Consider the following 14,464-nt stretch of genomic DNA (forward strand, 5'->3'; position numbering starts at 1 on the left):
CTCTCCCTACCTGGACTAGAGTTAGTCCAGTACACCCAAGGGAAACCTCATTCCACCACACTGTCCTCCCACCTGTCTCTTTTCAACTTTCATTACCCTACTCTGTGCACCCCCTAGATTCTTAACTCCACAGGCATCCTATCCCTCCCATCTCCCTGACCCCACTGGCCTTCCACCTGTCCTTCACATGTCCTCCCAAGTGACTTCCTCCTCTAGCCCCGCCTACATCAGCCCATCCCTCAGTTATCCCGCCCCTCCTCGGCTGTTTGCTCCTCCCTCCCCACCATAGGAACTCTTCCCAGTGTGGGCCCTTGGGACTGTGTGGATACATCATGGTTTTGTCAAAAAACGCCATGTGCCTCCTGTGTATGATGAAAACCACACAGGTGGACAGCATGGTACCCAGATAGAGACACAGGAACAGGAGGAGTAGCAGGTTGAGCCAGATGTTTCGGTGCCCCACGCATTTATTCACCCACCTGCAATGGTGATCGAACTCCTAGGAGAGAGGAGGCAGGTCTGAGGGTCCTTCTGGAATGGCCTCCATCACCCCCTAATCCTGAGGCCTCCCCCAATGCAGCCCTCTAGGCCACCTGCTCTTGACCCTACCCACAAGTTCCCATGTCAGGGAGAATCTGGCATTTCCATGGTTAGAGCACAGTTAGGACCCCATGGCTCATCAAGTCAACTGTCCTGAGTGATGTCTTTAGAGACAAGACCTGCCTGGTGTCACTTGGAGCAGGACATAAACAACTCTGGGCCTCTGTTTTCTCAGATACTGGATAAGGATGAAAAAAGCAACCTTGCCCTACCAGCCATCTGCACTTTTGAACCCGAGCAGGGTGTGCACATCAGAGAAAAGCACTCAGAACCCAGTAAACCCTCCAACTGGTACACCCAGACCAAGACGGGGAAAGGTCCCCAGGACAGGGCAGCAGTCAGCCTAAAGGGCTGGGGATCTAGTATCAGTAAGCCAGGGGAGGGTACAGTCACTGCTTTTCCTCCCCCTGACTCCACCAGGCTCAGCATAGATGGGATGCCCTTTGTATGTCAGCACCTGGGAGACTCAACATGGTGGCAGGCGGGGAGGCAGCATTTTCAGTACCTCCCGGCCATGCAGACAGAGAGACACATCAGAACTTTTGGATTCTACCTGCTGAGAAACTCCCAGTAAAATTCTGCTGAAGTGAGACCTAGCTGGGGAATTTGGGATTATTTGAGGTGACAGCTTGCCCTGGATGGGTGAATCTCGGCCACCCTGCGCAGAGGTCAAGGCCGCCCCTGCCTGGCGACCAGCACAGAAGGAGGCGTTTCAGCACTGTGGGATAATGTGTGTGGCATAGAGACCCCATGAAGAGGTTGCTAACTAAGCCTTCATGAAACAGCGGACCAGAACTGAAACCGAGACTGAGACAGACCAGAGACAGGCAAGACCCACCCCTCCAATCAGACACTCAGGCAAGGAGTCTGGGGCCCACCATAGCAGAGAGCTGACATCACCAGGTTTCGGCAGACAGGATCCCTTCCCAGCAGAATCGGCTTTAGCAAGTGTGTGACTCACATCCCCACCAGATACATACAGCTGGGAAACCTCAAAAATGTTGCCCCAGAGCTCCGTGGGCATGACTGTAGGGGCCGAGGGAAGCAGAGGGGACTCCCGACCCCCAACTGCCCCTACCACCAGCAGTGACACCCAAGGCCTTAGCCGCCAGTTCCCGGGGGTGTGGCCACCGAAGGGGTCTGGACAAATTAAACTGACGGTGTCAGTGGGGCCTGGCTGGCTGGCAGGAGGAAGGGGGGAGGGGGCGGAGAAGAGAAACGGCTCTGGACTAACAGGATTGGAGAGACACACAGTAGGGGAAGAGGAGCCACCTTACAGGGATTGCTGCTGGCACATAGAGGGCAGAAGCTCGGCTCTGAGGGCACAGCTCCGCCTACTGGAAGAGAAGAAAATAGAACTCTAAGACTTCATTTATCTTTTTATTTTCCCTTTTCAATTTTTATTGTTCTTTCCATTCTCCTTTATTCTACCTATCTTTCTCTCCCTCAGTCTCTCTATGGACTCCTTCCTTCCTCTTCCCTCTAACTTTCATCCCAAGCATTACGAATTTCATTACGTGTAATTTTCTAAATGCAAATAGGTGAATGTTCTGAGGCTGTCTATAGGGCTCCTAAGTACCTAGCTATTACCAAATACGCTGATCCATTCGCATGTTAATATCCCCCTTCAGTAGAGCAACCTTCCAAGATATACTAACCTTCATACTATCATAGCACCCAACCTAAAGATAAAGTCCTAAGACCAAACAACAGATCACTATATGCCTACAAATCCGTAAGCCTTTTATGAATCCAATGAATCAGCTTTAAATTACAATAAAGCCCAATATCACTAGACATAGTCTCCCATCACAAAGGAGAGACCACAGAGATATACAAAACCAAAACAAATTTATAGGAGAAAACAGAAACACAGCAGTTAAACCGAGTTGGAAAGTAATGTGAACACCATGAAAAAACAAGGGAGAAAAAAGATTACAAACAATGCAGGACAACTTAAATTTACAGGAGAACCTAGAGGCATCAGAAAAATGGACAGAGAAAGAACTCAAGGCATACCTGACTCAGTAGGAATGGAATCTTAAAGAAGTCATTAGACCGCAAGTCCAAACAATGAAAAAATACTTTGAAAATGAATTACATAAGCAGATTCAAGAAGCAAAAAATCAACTCTACCAGGAGATAGAGATTTTTTTAAAAAATCAAACAGTAATCCTAGAAATGGAGGAAACCATAAACCAACTCAAAAACTCAAATGAGAATATTACAAATAGACTAGATCAAATAGAAGTCAGAACATCAGATAATGAAGACAAAGTTTATCAACTCGAAAAGAGTACAGTCAATGCAGAAAGGCTGGTAAGAAAACACGAGCAAAACATCCATGAGATATGGGATGTCATAAAAAAACCAAACGTAAGATTCATTGGGATAGAAGAAGGTATAGAGGCCCAAACCAAAGGAATGAGCAATCTGTTGAATGAAATAATCTTAGAAAACTTTCCAGAAATGAAAGGTGGAATGGATTGCCAAATTCTGGAAGCCTACAGGACCCCAAACATACAAAACCATAATAGACCAACTCCAAGATACATTATTATGAAGATATCCAACATACAGAACAAGGAGATAATATTAAAAGCTACAAGTGAAAGGAGGCAGATTACATTCAGGGGTAAACCAATTAGGGTAACAGCTGATTTTTCATCTCAGACGTTGAAAGCGAGAAGATCCTAAAACAACATATTTCAAAAGCTGAAAAATAATGGATTCCAACCAAGAATATTGTATCTAGCAAAATTAAGCTTCAGATTTGACAATAAAATTAAAATATTTATGATAAACAAAAGTTAAAAGAATTCACAGCCAGAAAACCAGCACTGCGAGGCATCTTGAGCAAAACACTACAAGAAGAGGAGTTGAAAAACAGCACTCAAAACTAACAGTGGGAGGTAACTCAGTAAAGGGGGAAAAATAACCAAAGAGGAAAAACAAGCCAAATTAAAATAAATAAATAAATAAACATGACTGGAAATACAAACCATATATCAATAGTAACCCTAAACATTAATGGCTTAAACTGACCAATCAAACAACATAGGCTAGTAACTTGGATTAAAAAAACAGATCCAACAATATGCTGCCTTCAGGAGACTCATCTGACAGGAAAAGACATACACAGGCTGAAGGCGAAAGGCTGGGTAAAATCATACCACTCACATGGTCCTCGAAAGTAAGCAGGAGTGGCCATATTCATATCGAATAAAATCAACTTCAAACCTAAGTTAATCAAAAGGGATAAAGAAGGACACTATATACTGTTAAAAGGAACCATCCACCAACAAGACATAACAATTATCAATATATATGCACCAAACAATGGTGCTGCAACGTTCATAAAACAAACTCTCCTCAAGTTCAAGAATCAAATAGACCACAACACAATAATTATGGGTGACTTCAACACACCTCTCTCACCAATGGACAGATCCTCCAAACAAAAGTTGAATAAAGAAGCTATAGAACTCAATAACACAATCAATAACCTAGACTTAAATGACATATATAGAATATATCAACCATCATCAAGTGAATATACTTTCTTCTCAACAGCACATGGACCCTTCTCAAAGATAGACCATATATTATGACATAGAGCAACTCTTAGTAAATATAAAGGTGTGGAGATAATACCATGAAACTGGAAATCAATGATAAAAGAAGGAAGGAAAAATCCTGCATCACCTGGAAAATGAACAATATGTTACTGATTGATCAATGGGTTACAGAAGACATCAAGGAGGAAATCAAAAAATTCTTAGAGATAAATGAAAATACAGACACAATATATCAGAATCTATGGGACACAATGAAAGCAGTTTTAAGAGGGAAATTCATTACCTGGAGTTCATTCCTCAAAAAAGAAAAAAATCAACAAATAAATGAGCTCACACTTCATCTCAAAACCCTAGAAACAGAAGAGCAAAACAACAGCAAATGTAGTAGAAGGCAGGATATAATTAAAATCAGAGTGGAAATCAACGAAATTGAAACAAAAGAAACCATGGAAAAATTGACAAAACTAAAAGTTGGTTCTTTGAAAAAATAAATAAGATCGACAGACCCTTAGCCATGCTAACGAAGAGAAGAAGAGAGAGAACTCAAATTACTAACATACGGGATGAAAAAAGGCAATATCACAAGACACTACAGAAATACAGAAGATAATTAGAAATTATTTTGAAACCCTATATTCCAAAATGAAATAGAAGATAGTGAAGATATCTGTAAATTTCTTAAGTCATATGATTTGCCCAGATTGAGTCAGGAAGATACACACAATTTAAACAGACCAATAACAATGGAGGAAATAGAAGAAGCCATCAAAAGACTACCAACCAAGAAAAGCCCTGGACTGGATGGGTATACATCGGAGTTTTACAAAACCTTTAAAGAAGAGTTAATACCAATACTTTTCAAGTTATTTCAGGAAATAGAAAAAGAAGGAGCTCTTCCAAATTTATTCTATGAGGCCAACATCACCCTGATCCCGAAAAACCAGATAAAGACACTTCAAAGAAAGAAAACTACAGACCAATATTGCTAATGAACCTAGATGCAAAAATCCTCAATAAAATTCTGGCGAATTGGATACAAAAGCATATCAAAAAAATTGTGCACCATGATCAAGTAGGATTCATCCCTGGGATGCAAGGCTGGTTCAATATACAGAAATCAGTTATTCACCACATCAATAGACTTAAAGATAAGAACCATATGATCATCTCGATAGACGCAGAAAAAACATTCAACAAAGTACAGCATTCCTTTATGTACAAAACACTAGAAAAACTAGGGATAACAGGAACTTACCTCACCATTGTAAAAGCTATCTATGCTAAGCCTCAGGCTAGAATCATTCTAAATGGAGAAAAACTGAAGGCATTTCCTCTAAAATCTGGAACAAGACAGGGATGCCCTCTCTCACCACTTCTGTTCAATATAGTTCTCGAAATACTGGCCAGAGCAATTAGACAAAAGAAATTAAGACATAAAAATAGGAAAAGAATGTAAATTATCACTATTTGCGGTGACATGATTCTATACCTAGCAGACCCAAAAGGGTCTACAAAGAAACTACTTGAGCTAATAAATGAATTCAGCAAAGTGGCAGGATATAAAATCAATATGCATAAACCAAAGGCATTCCTGTATAACAGCGACAAATCTTCTGAAATGAAAATGAGGAAAACCACCCCATTCACAATATCCTCAAAAAAAAAGTACTTGGGAATCAACCTAACAAAAGAGGGAAAGATTTATACAATGAAAACTACAGAACCCTAAAGAGAGAAATAGAAGAAGATCTTAGAAGATGGAAAAATATACCCTGTTCATGGATAGGCACTGTAGAATTAGATAAAGCAATCATGAAATTCATATGGGAAAATAAAAGACCCAGAAATAGCAAAAGCATTTCTAAGCAGGAAGAGTGAATCAGGTGGTATAGTGTCGCGACCCCTCGCCGGCAAGGGAAAACACGACACAGGATTCTTCTTTCAGCAGTTTATTCAGGCCTTGAGTCATGTATCATCTTCTAGCGCCCGCGCCCGCCACGCCCAAGCACAGCTTAATAAAGCCCCCCGCATCCCAATCCTAAGCCGCCACGTGGATCTCTCTCATAGGGTGGTAAGGGATTGCGCGCCAACTCTCCATAAAAGGAGTTGTTTATCACAGGCCACAGTGGAAGCCGGCGCCATCTTCTAATGGCGGCCACGGTCTATAAGAATGGCTTACCACAGTATAGTGATACCAGACTTCAAACTATGCTACAGAGCAATAGTAACAAAAACAGCATGGTACTGGTACCAAACAGGTGGTGGACCAATGGTACAGAATAGAGGACACAGAGACAAATCCACAAAATTGCAACTATCTTATATTTGATAAAGGTGCTAAAAGCATGCAATGGAGAAACGATAGCATCTTCAACAAATGGTGCTGGGAAAACTGGAAATCCATATGCAACAAAATGAATCTGAGTCCCTTTCTCTCCCCATGCACAACAGTTAACTCAAAATGGATCAAGGAGCTTGATATCAAAACAGAGACTCTGCATCTGATAGAAGAAAAAGTTGGCTCCAATCTACATACTGTGGGGTCGGGCTCCAAATTCCTTAATAGGACACCCATAGCACAAGAGTTAATAACTAGAATCAACAAATGGGACTCACTCAAACTAAAAATTTTTTTCTCAGCAAGAGAAACAATAAGAGAGGTAAATAGGGAGCCTACATCCTGGGAACAAATTTTTACTCCTCACACTTCAGATAGAGCCCTAATATCCAGAGTATACAAAGAACTCAAAAAATTAAACAATAAGAAAACAAATACCCCAATCAATAAATGGGCCAAGGACCTGAAAAGACAGTTATCAGGGGAGGACATACAAACAATCAACATGTACTTGAAAAAATGCTCACCATCTCTAGCAGTCAGAGAAATGCAAATCAAAACCACCCTAAGATACCATCTCACTACAGTAAGATTGGCAGCCATTATGAAGTCAAACAACAACAAGTGCAGGAGAGGATGTGGGGAAAAGGGTACACTTGTTCATTGCTGGTGGGACTACAAATTGGTGTGGCCAATTTGGAAAGCAGTATGGAGATTCCTTGGAAAGCTGGGAATGGAACCACCATTTGACCCAGCTATTCCCCTGCTTGGACTATTCCCTAAAGACCTTAAAAGAGCATACTATAGGGATACTGCTACATCGATGTTCATAGCAGCACAATTCACAATAGCTAGACTGTGGAACCAACCTAGATTCAATAGATGAATGGATAAAAAAATGTGGCATTTTTACACAATGGAGTATTATTCAGCACTAAAAAATGACAAAATCATGGCATTTGCAGGGAAATGGATGGCACTAGAGCACCTTATGCTAAGTGAAGCTAGCCAATCCCTAAAAAACAAATGCCAAAACTCATCTTTGATATAAGGAGAGCAACTAAGAACAGAGCAGGGAGAAAGAGCATGAGAAGAAGATTAACATTAAACAGGGACGAGAGGTGGGAGGGAAAGGGAAAGAGAAGGGAAATTGCATGGAAATGGAAGGAGACCCTCATTGTTATACAAAATTACATATAAGAGTAAGTGAGGGGAAAGTGGAAAAAAACCAAGGAATAGAAATGTATGTCAGCACCTGTGCAAGCAAGGCCAGCCTCCCTGGACAGGTGCAGACACAGAGGTGATGACGTTTATAAGTGACCAACAGTGGCTGAGAGCCACTTTAAGCAGTTCAGAAAGATGGTGAGATACCCACCCCTGGCTCACTCATGAGTGAGGTTCCTGGTCTTGGCCAGGTGCCTGGGGACAGGTTGGTGAGTGGTCAGGGAGGAGGAGCACTCACCTCCACACAGATGTCACAGCTTTTGCAGTGTAAAGTTCGGGGAAGGCGGTGAAAATAACAGGTGGGACACCATGGCATTTGGTATAACCTGCCCTTCACTCATGCCATATAGGGAGCTTCAGGGTCCTGCTTGAAGGCACCTGGCAGGGGAAGAGATTCAGGCAGTGGCAGGAAGCCTTGTATTACTCTGATGCTCGGAGCTACCCCATAGTATCACTGGGCAACAAGAAGGTGGGGAGGAGGTGGGCAGGGGAATCCTGGTCCCTGTTGAGCAAGCTGACCACTCAAATGGGCGGCAGTCAAAGAGAAGGAGCTGTCCAGCCTCAAGAGTTCTACATTAAGTTCCCCGCTTTGGAATAGTGATCAGTACTTGGAGTCATGTGTGAAATGGGAAGGAGGAAGAGTGAAATGCGTGGTTGGAAGAGCCTGCGGCTTCTCTTGCCCCATCCTCCCTACTAAAGCAACTGGAAAACCTCCAGGATTCTGGTTTTTTTTTTTTAACACTTTAGTGGCTTGGGAAATGAAGGGTCAGGGCCCAAGTAATGATGACAAGGTAAGAAGGGATCCTGAGGCCACAGGTGGGGTCAGCCCTTTAGAAATGACCTCTGTAGGCACCAGGCCTTGGGATGCCACCTTCCTCTCCCAGGGGTCTGAGACCTTACCTCTGTGGGTCTGATACATTCATGGAAATGAGGTTGTACAAAGTGAGTAGGCAGAGAAGGCCCGAGGCCACTTGAAAGGCCCACTCTCCATTTTGCGCCAGTGCTTGGCATCTGAAACAAGGGCCAGACTCAGTTCTAGTTGGGGGAAACCCGGAGCCCCCATGAGGCCTAGCTCACCTGAGGTCACACTCACAAACCTTAAGGACAGCTCTGAATATCCAGGCTAGAGACATACCCCATTCCCTCCACCAAATGTCACCAGCATTACCAGCCTCCCACAGTCCCCCCAAAGTCTCAGGCTCCCCAACTCCGTGCTTCTCACTAAATATCCTCCTTCCTTTCTTGGCCTCCCTCCACTTCCCTGCCTCTGCACTCTCACTGTTTCCCATCTGTCTCTTGTTGAGAAACCCGACTGCTGGCTGGGAGACTCACTGGAAAGTGAAGAACACTGCACTTAGAGAGACCAGTGCTGCCACAGTCAAGCAAGCCCAAAGGCTTGAGAATAGCCAGGATCTGGCTGAGGGTGGGGTGGGGACAAGAAATAATTTGAGATAGTTATGCTTCACTGCCTGCTCTCAAACAAATGAGAGCCAACTGCTCCTTCTCCTGGGTTGGCACCCAGAGTACCATACTACAAGTGTGACATCAGAGAGATTCCAGAATGGGGGCTCTGGCTGCTTCCAGTGCCCTCTGATATCAACCCTCCCCTGCCCTCACATTCACACTTATAGACTGGGACATCCTGCTCTTATAATGGTGGCTTTGTTTGTAGTTTGTCCCCCAAAGCTTCATGGGCTGGAGGCTAGGTCCTTGGTGTGGCAGTGTTGAGGGGGTAGAACCTGCAAGTAGTGGGGCCTAGTGTGAGGTAATTCAGCCACTGGGAATAGGCCCTTGGAAGGGAGTAATGAACTTCTCATGGGCCCCCATTAGTTCCTTTGAGAGGAGGGTGTTATAAAAAGAACAAGACTCATCCTCCCCAGTTTCTGGCCATTCAGTCTCTATCCCTTGCATGTCCTCCCACCATGATGCCATTCACCATGTTGTGATCACTCTCACCAAAGGTCAGTCTCAGGGGCTGCCAAATGTTGGACTCTGAGCTAAATAAACCTCATCTCTTTATAAAGAACCCATTCTTGGGTATTTTGTCAGAGCAACAGAAAGAGCTAATACAGAGATCATGTAATATGGTTTATGAGGAGAAGTTTGGTGATGGTTGTACTCCTTTCAGCCAAGTGCTAATGGAAGTAGGCAGTGCTCATTGCGTATCCTAGTTCCACTTCTTCCTTTTTGTTGTAACAGGGCTCCAGTTTGGGGGAGGAGGTAGCAATCTACCCAACTAAATATTTTCCCAGTTTCCCTCACTTCCAGGGTGGGCTTTATGACTTAATTCTGTTTCAAAAATAAAATGGGCTAGGGAAGTGTCTCAATGGTTAAGCAAACCTAGGTTCAATCCCTGATGATGATGACGATGATGATGATGGCAATGATTATGACAATAATAATAATTTGTACATATTTATGGCATATATCATATTTTGAAACACCTATATATTGAAGAATGTCTGAGTCAAGCTATTTAACATACATTACTTCATATTCTTATTTGTGTGAGAACCCTTAAAATCTACTCTCTGAGTCATTTTCAAGTATATATAACATTATCAACTATACTCGTTCTGATGTATATTATTATTAACTGTAGTCATTATATTGCACAATAGACCTCTTAAACTCATCCCTCTCATCTAAGTGTAATTTGGTCTCCTGTGACCAGCATCTTCTCTCTCCATAGCCCAGCCACTCCTGGGACCCTGGCAGTCACCATACTGCTCTCTCTGTTTCTATGAGTTCAACTTGTATAGATATCACATGATCTCACCACATTTAGGTGAGATCATATGATAGTTGCCCTGGGCCTGGCTTATTCCCCCCAGTAAAATGTCCTTTGGCCTCATTCATTTGTCACAAGTGACAGGACTTCCTTATTTTTTTTTAAAAGACTAAATAGTGTTCCCTTATATTTCTAAACCACATTTTCTGTATCCATTCATCCACTGATTGGCTGGACCATAGGGCAGTTCTTTTTTTTGTTGTTGTTGCTGGGTGCTAAACCCGGAGCCTTGTCCATGCAAGGCAAGCACTCTACCAACTGAGCACTATTTTTAATTTTTAAAGAAACTTCCCATACTGATTTCCATAATGACTGTACTAATTTACATTCCCCAAAATTGTCCAAGAATTCTAGTTTCTCCATATCCTGACCAGTAATTAATATCTTTTGTCTTTCTTTCTTTTTCTTTTATTTATACTGGGGGTTGAACCCAGGGGTACTTTACCCCTGATACACATCTGCAGACCTTTTTACTTTTTATTTTGAGATCAAGTCTCACTAAGTTGCTGAGGTTTACCTTGAATTTATAATTCTCCTGCCTCAGCCTCATGAGATACTGAGATTAAGACATGTGCCACTGGTTCTTTTGTCTTTTTGATAAATGGCATTCTAACAGGTGTGAGAAGTTATTCCATTATGATTTTAATTTGCATTTCTCTAATGATTAGTAATGTTGGACATTTGTTTTTCAGATTTCTCTTGGTCAGTTGTGTTTCTACTGAGAATGCAGTGATGTTTGTGTCACAGGTATTAGGTATATATGACAGCACAATGCATTTTAATTCATTGTACACAACTTAGCACAACTTTACATTTCTTTACATTTCTATGGTTGTATCTGATGTTGCATCACACTATATATGCATTCATACATGTCCTAGGGTAATGATGTCCATCTCATTCTACCATCTTTCCTACCCCCATGCCCCCTCCTCACCTCTGCCTCCCCTTTGCCCCATCAAAGTTCCTCCATTTTTCCTTATCAGGGAGAACATTTAGCCTTTGGTTTTTTGAGATTGGCTTACTTCACTTAGCATGATATTCTCTAACTCCATTCATTTACCTGCACATGTCATAATTTTATTCTCTTTTAATGCTGAGTAATATTCCATTAGGTATATATACCACAGTTTCTCTATCCATTCATCTATTGACAGGCATCCAGGCTGTTTCCACAGTTTAGCTATTGTGAATTGAGCTGCTATACTCATTGATGTGGCTGTGTCTCTGTAATATGCTGATTTTAAGTTCTTTGGGTATAGACCTAGGAAAGGGATAGCTGGGTCAAATAGTGGTTATACTCCAAGTTTTCTAGGGAATCTCCATACTGCTTTCCAGTTTGGTTGCAGCAATTTGCAGTCCCACCAGCAGTGTATGAGTATACCTTTCCCCCCACATCCTCATTAACATTATTGTGGTCTGTATTCAGCCCATAAGGCACTTTCTGGTACAACCACTGTTCTATGTGGTTTACATGAATTAACCCACAATTCCCTATCTGTTTTACAGATAGGGAAACTGAGTGACCAGGGGCTAAGTAGCTACCCAAGGTCTCCCTGCTGGTAAGTTCTAGAGCAGTGATTTGGACTTATGAGGTCTGGCTCGAGAGTCCTTGCCACCAACACCTAGCAAGTGACTCCAGGAGGAGTTGCAGTCAGGGAACAGAGTAGAGAGTGAGTGAAGTTTGAGCATGGAATCAGTGCCTGAGATGGGTGCAGCCAGTAATGTAAAGGAGCCCTTATTGGTGAATCCCAGAGGGCAGAGCACATTTAGGTCCCTTGAGAATAGTGATCCTGGACATGGAGGGCGGGCCTCACTCTGAGCAGAGAAGGAAGGGCAATGTCCTATGGCCTGACCTGGGGCTGGAAGAATCACAGGATGGAGGAAGAGAAAAGGCTGCCAGGCAAACTCAATGATGGAGTGAAGCTGGAGAGAGGAGAAGATAGGCAGACCACAGAACTGAGGAATAAGGGCCAAGCACAGGAGTCACAGGTGGGAGGGGAACCAGATATGGCAGTGGAGGGGTGGTGATTAAAGGATGGGAGGCAATGAGCAAAGAGTCTCCTGCACATGTCATAATTTTATTCTATTTTAATGCTGAGTAACAGTCTGTTCAGCTGTCTCAGGGTCTGCAGCTTCCCCCTACCCCATTGATGTTGCCCACCAGTCTTCCTGAAAGAGCCTTTAGTCAAGCGATTGCCATACTAAAGGAATGCCATGGCAGTGATGCCCACTCCTATCATTTCTATTCAACACTAAAAAGAAAAAAAATAAAAACACACATGTTGGAAAGAAAGTAATAAAACTGTTCCTCCTGGAGGACATGATTTTCCAAGTAGAATAAATAACAACACTCAGTGGCAGAGCACCCCTGATTCAATCCCCAGAACTGGAAAAACAACACCACTAAGAACTTATGCTTTTTTGGAAGATGCTATGAAGAAAATTAAATGAAAAGCTACAGATTGCAAGAAAAGATCTGCAAAACATAGATCTGAACCCAGTGTACAGAACTCTTAAAACTCAGTAAGGAAAAAAAAAACACATTTTTTTAAAAGAGAGAAAGTTTGGAGCATACACTTTGACAAAGACCTTCCAATGGGCAAGAAGACATGAAAATATGCTCAACATCATTACTCAGTAGGATAATACAACCTGGAGCCTTAAATGAGATGTTACTACTCATTTATTAGAAAGGCTAAAATAAAAAGAGAAAACAAAACAAGAACAAATGATAGTGTGAAATGTTGGTGAGGATGTGGAAAAACTGAAATTCTCATACTTTGCTGGTAGAAATTAGGAATGGTACAGTGATTTTGAAAGACAAATTTGGCAATTTTCTACAAAGTTCCACCTATAGTTTCCTTATGACTCAGCAATGCCACCCCTAAGAATTTACCCAATAGAAATGAAAACTTAGGTTCACATGCCTGTACACCAATGTCTGTAGCAGCTTTCTTTATAGCTGTGAAAAACTAGGTAGGCACAGTGGCCCATGCCTAAATTCTAGCCACTTGGGAGGCTAAGACTGGAAGATTGTAAGTTCAAAGCCAGTCTCAGTAAATTAGCAAGGTCCTAAGCAATTCAATGAGACCCTGACTCAAAAGAAAAAAAAACATTTAAGAAAAAATAAAAGGCGGTATAGCGATACCAGACTTCAAACTATACTACAGAGCAATAGTAACAAAAACAGCATGGTACCGGTACCAAAACAGGTGGGTGAACCAATGGTGCAGAATAGAGGACACAGAAACCAATGATAGAAGAAAAAGTTGGCTATGATCTACATACTGTGGGGTCGGGCTCCAAATTCCTCAATAGGACACCCATAGCACAAAAGTTAATAACTAGAATCAACAAATGGGACTTACTCAAACTAAAAAGTTTTTTCTCAGCAAAAGAAACAATAAGAGAGGTAAATAGGGAGCCTACATCCTGGGAAAAAATCTTTACTCCTCACACTTCAGATAGAGCCCTAATATCCAGAGTATACAAAGAACTCAAAAAATTAGACAATAAGATAACAGATAACCCAATCAACAAATGGGCCAAGGACCTGAACAGACACTTCTCAGAGGAGGACATACAATCAATCAACAAGTACATGAAAAAATGCTCACCATCTCTAGCAGTCAGAGAAATGCAAATCAAAACCACCCTAAGATACCATCTCACTCCAGTAAGATTGGAAGCCATTATGAAGTCAAACAACAACAAGTGCTGGCGAGGATGTGGGGAAAAGGGTACACTTGTACATTGCTGGTGGGACTGCAAATTGGTGCGGCCAATTTGGAAAGCAGTATGGAGATTCCTGGGAAAGCTGGGAATGGAACCACCATTTGACCCAGCTATTCCCCTTCTCGGTCTATTCCCTAAAGACCTAAAAAGAGCATACTACAGGGACACTGCTACATCGATGTTCATAGCAGCACA

At 42.4% G+C, this 14,464-nt stretch overlaps 1 long non-coding RNA gene across 1 annotated transcript in view; it reads right to left on the bottom strand.

Annotated features, from left to right (window-relative positions):
- LOC125614753 overlaps positions 1-5,978 on the bottom strand; it is a 16,494-nt gene extending 10,516 nt beyond the window's left edge. The window contains exon 1 of the long non-coding RNA XR_007345322.1: positions 5,656-5,978. This is a non-coding gene — a long non-coding RNA (uncharacterized LOC125614753). The remainder of the gene's footprint in view (positions 1-5,655) is intronic.
- Between the last annotated feature and the right edge of the window lie 8,486 nt (positions 5,979-14,464).

This window comes from Marmota marmota, unplaced genomic scaffold (assembly GCF_001458135.2).
Source record: "Marmota marmota marmota unplaced genomic scaffold, marMar, whole genome shotgun sequence".
Taxonomy (NCBI): Eukaryota; Metazoa; Chordata; class Mammalia; order Rodentia; family Sciuridae; genus Marmota; species Marmota marmota.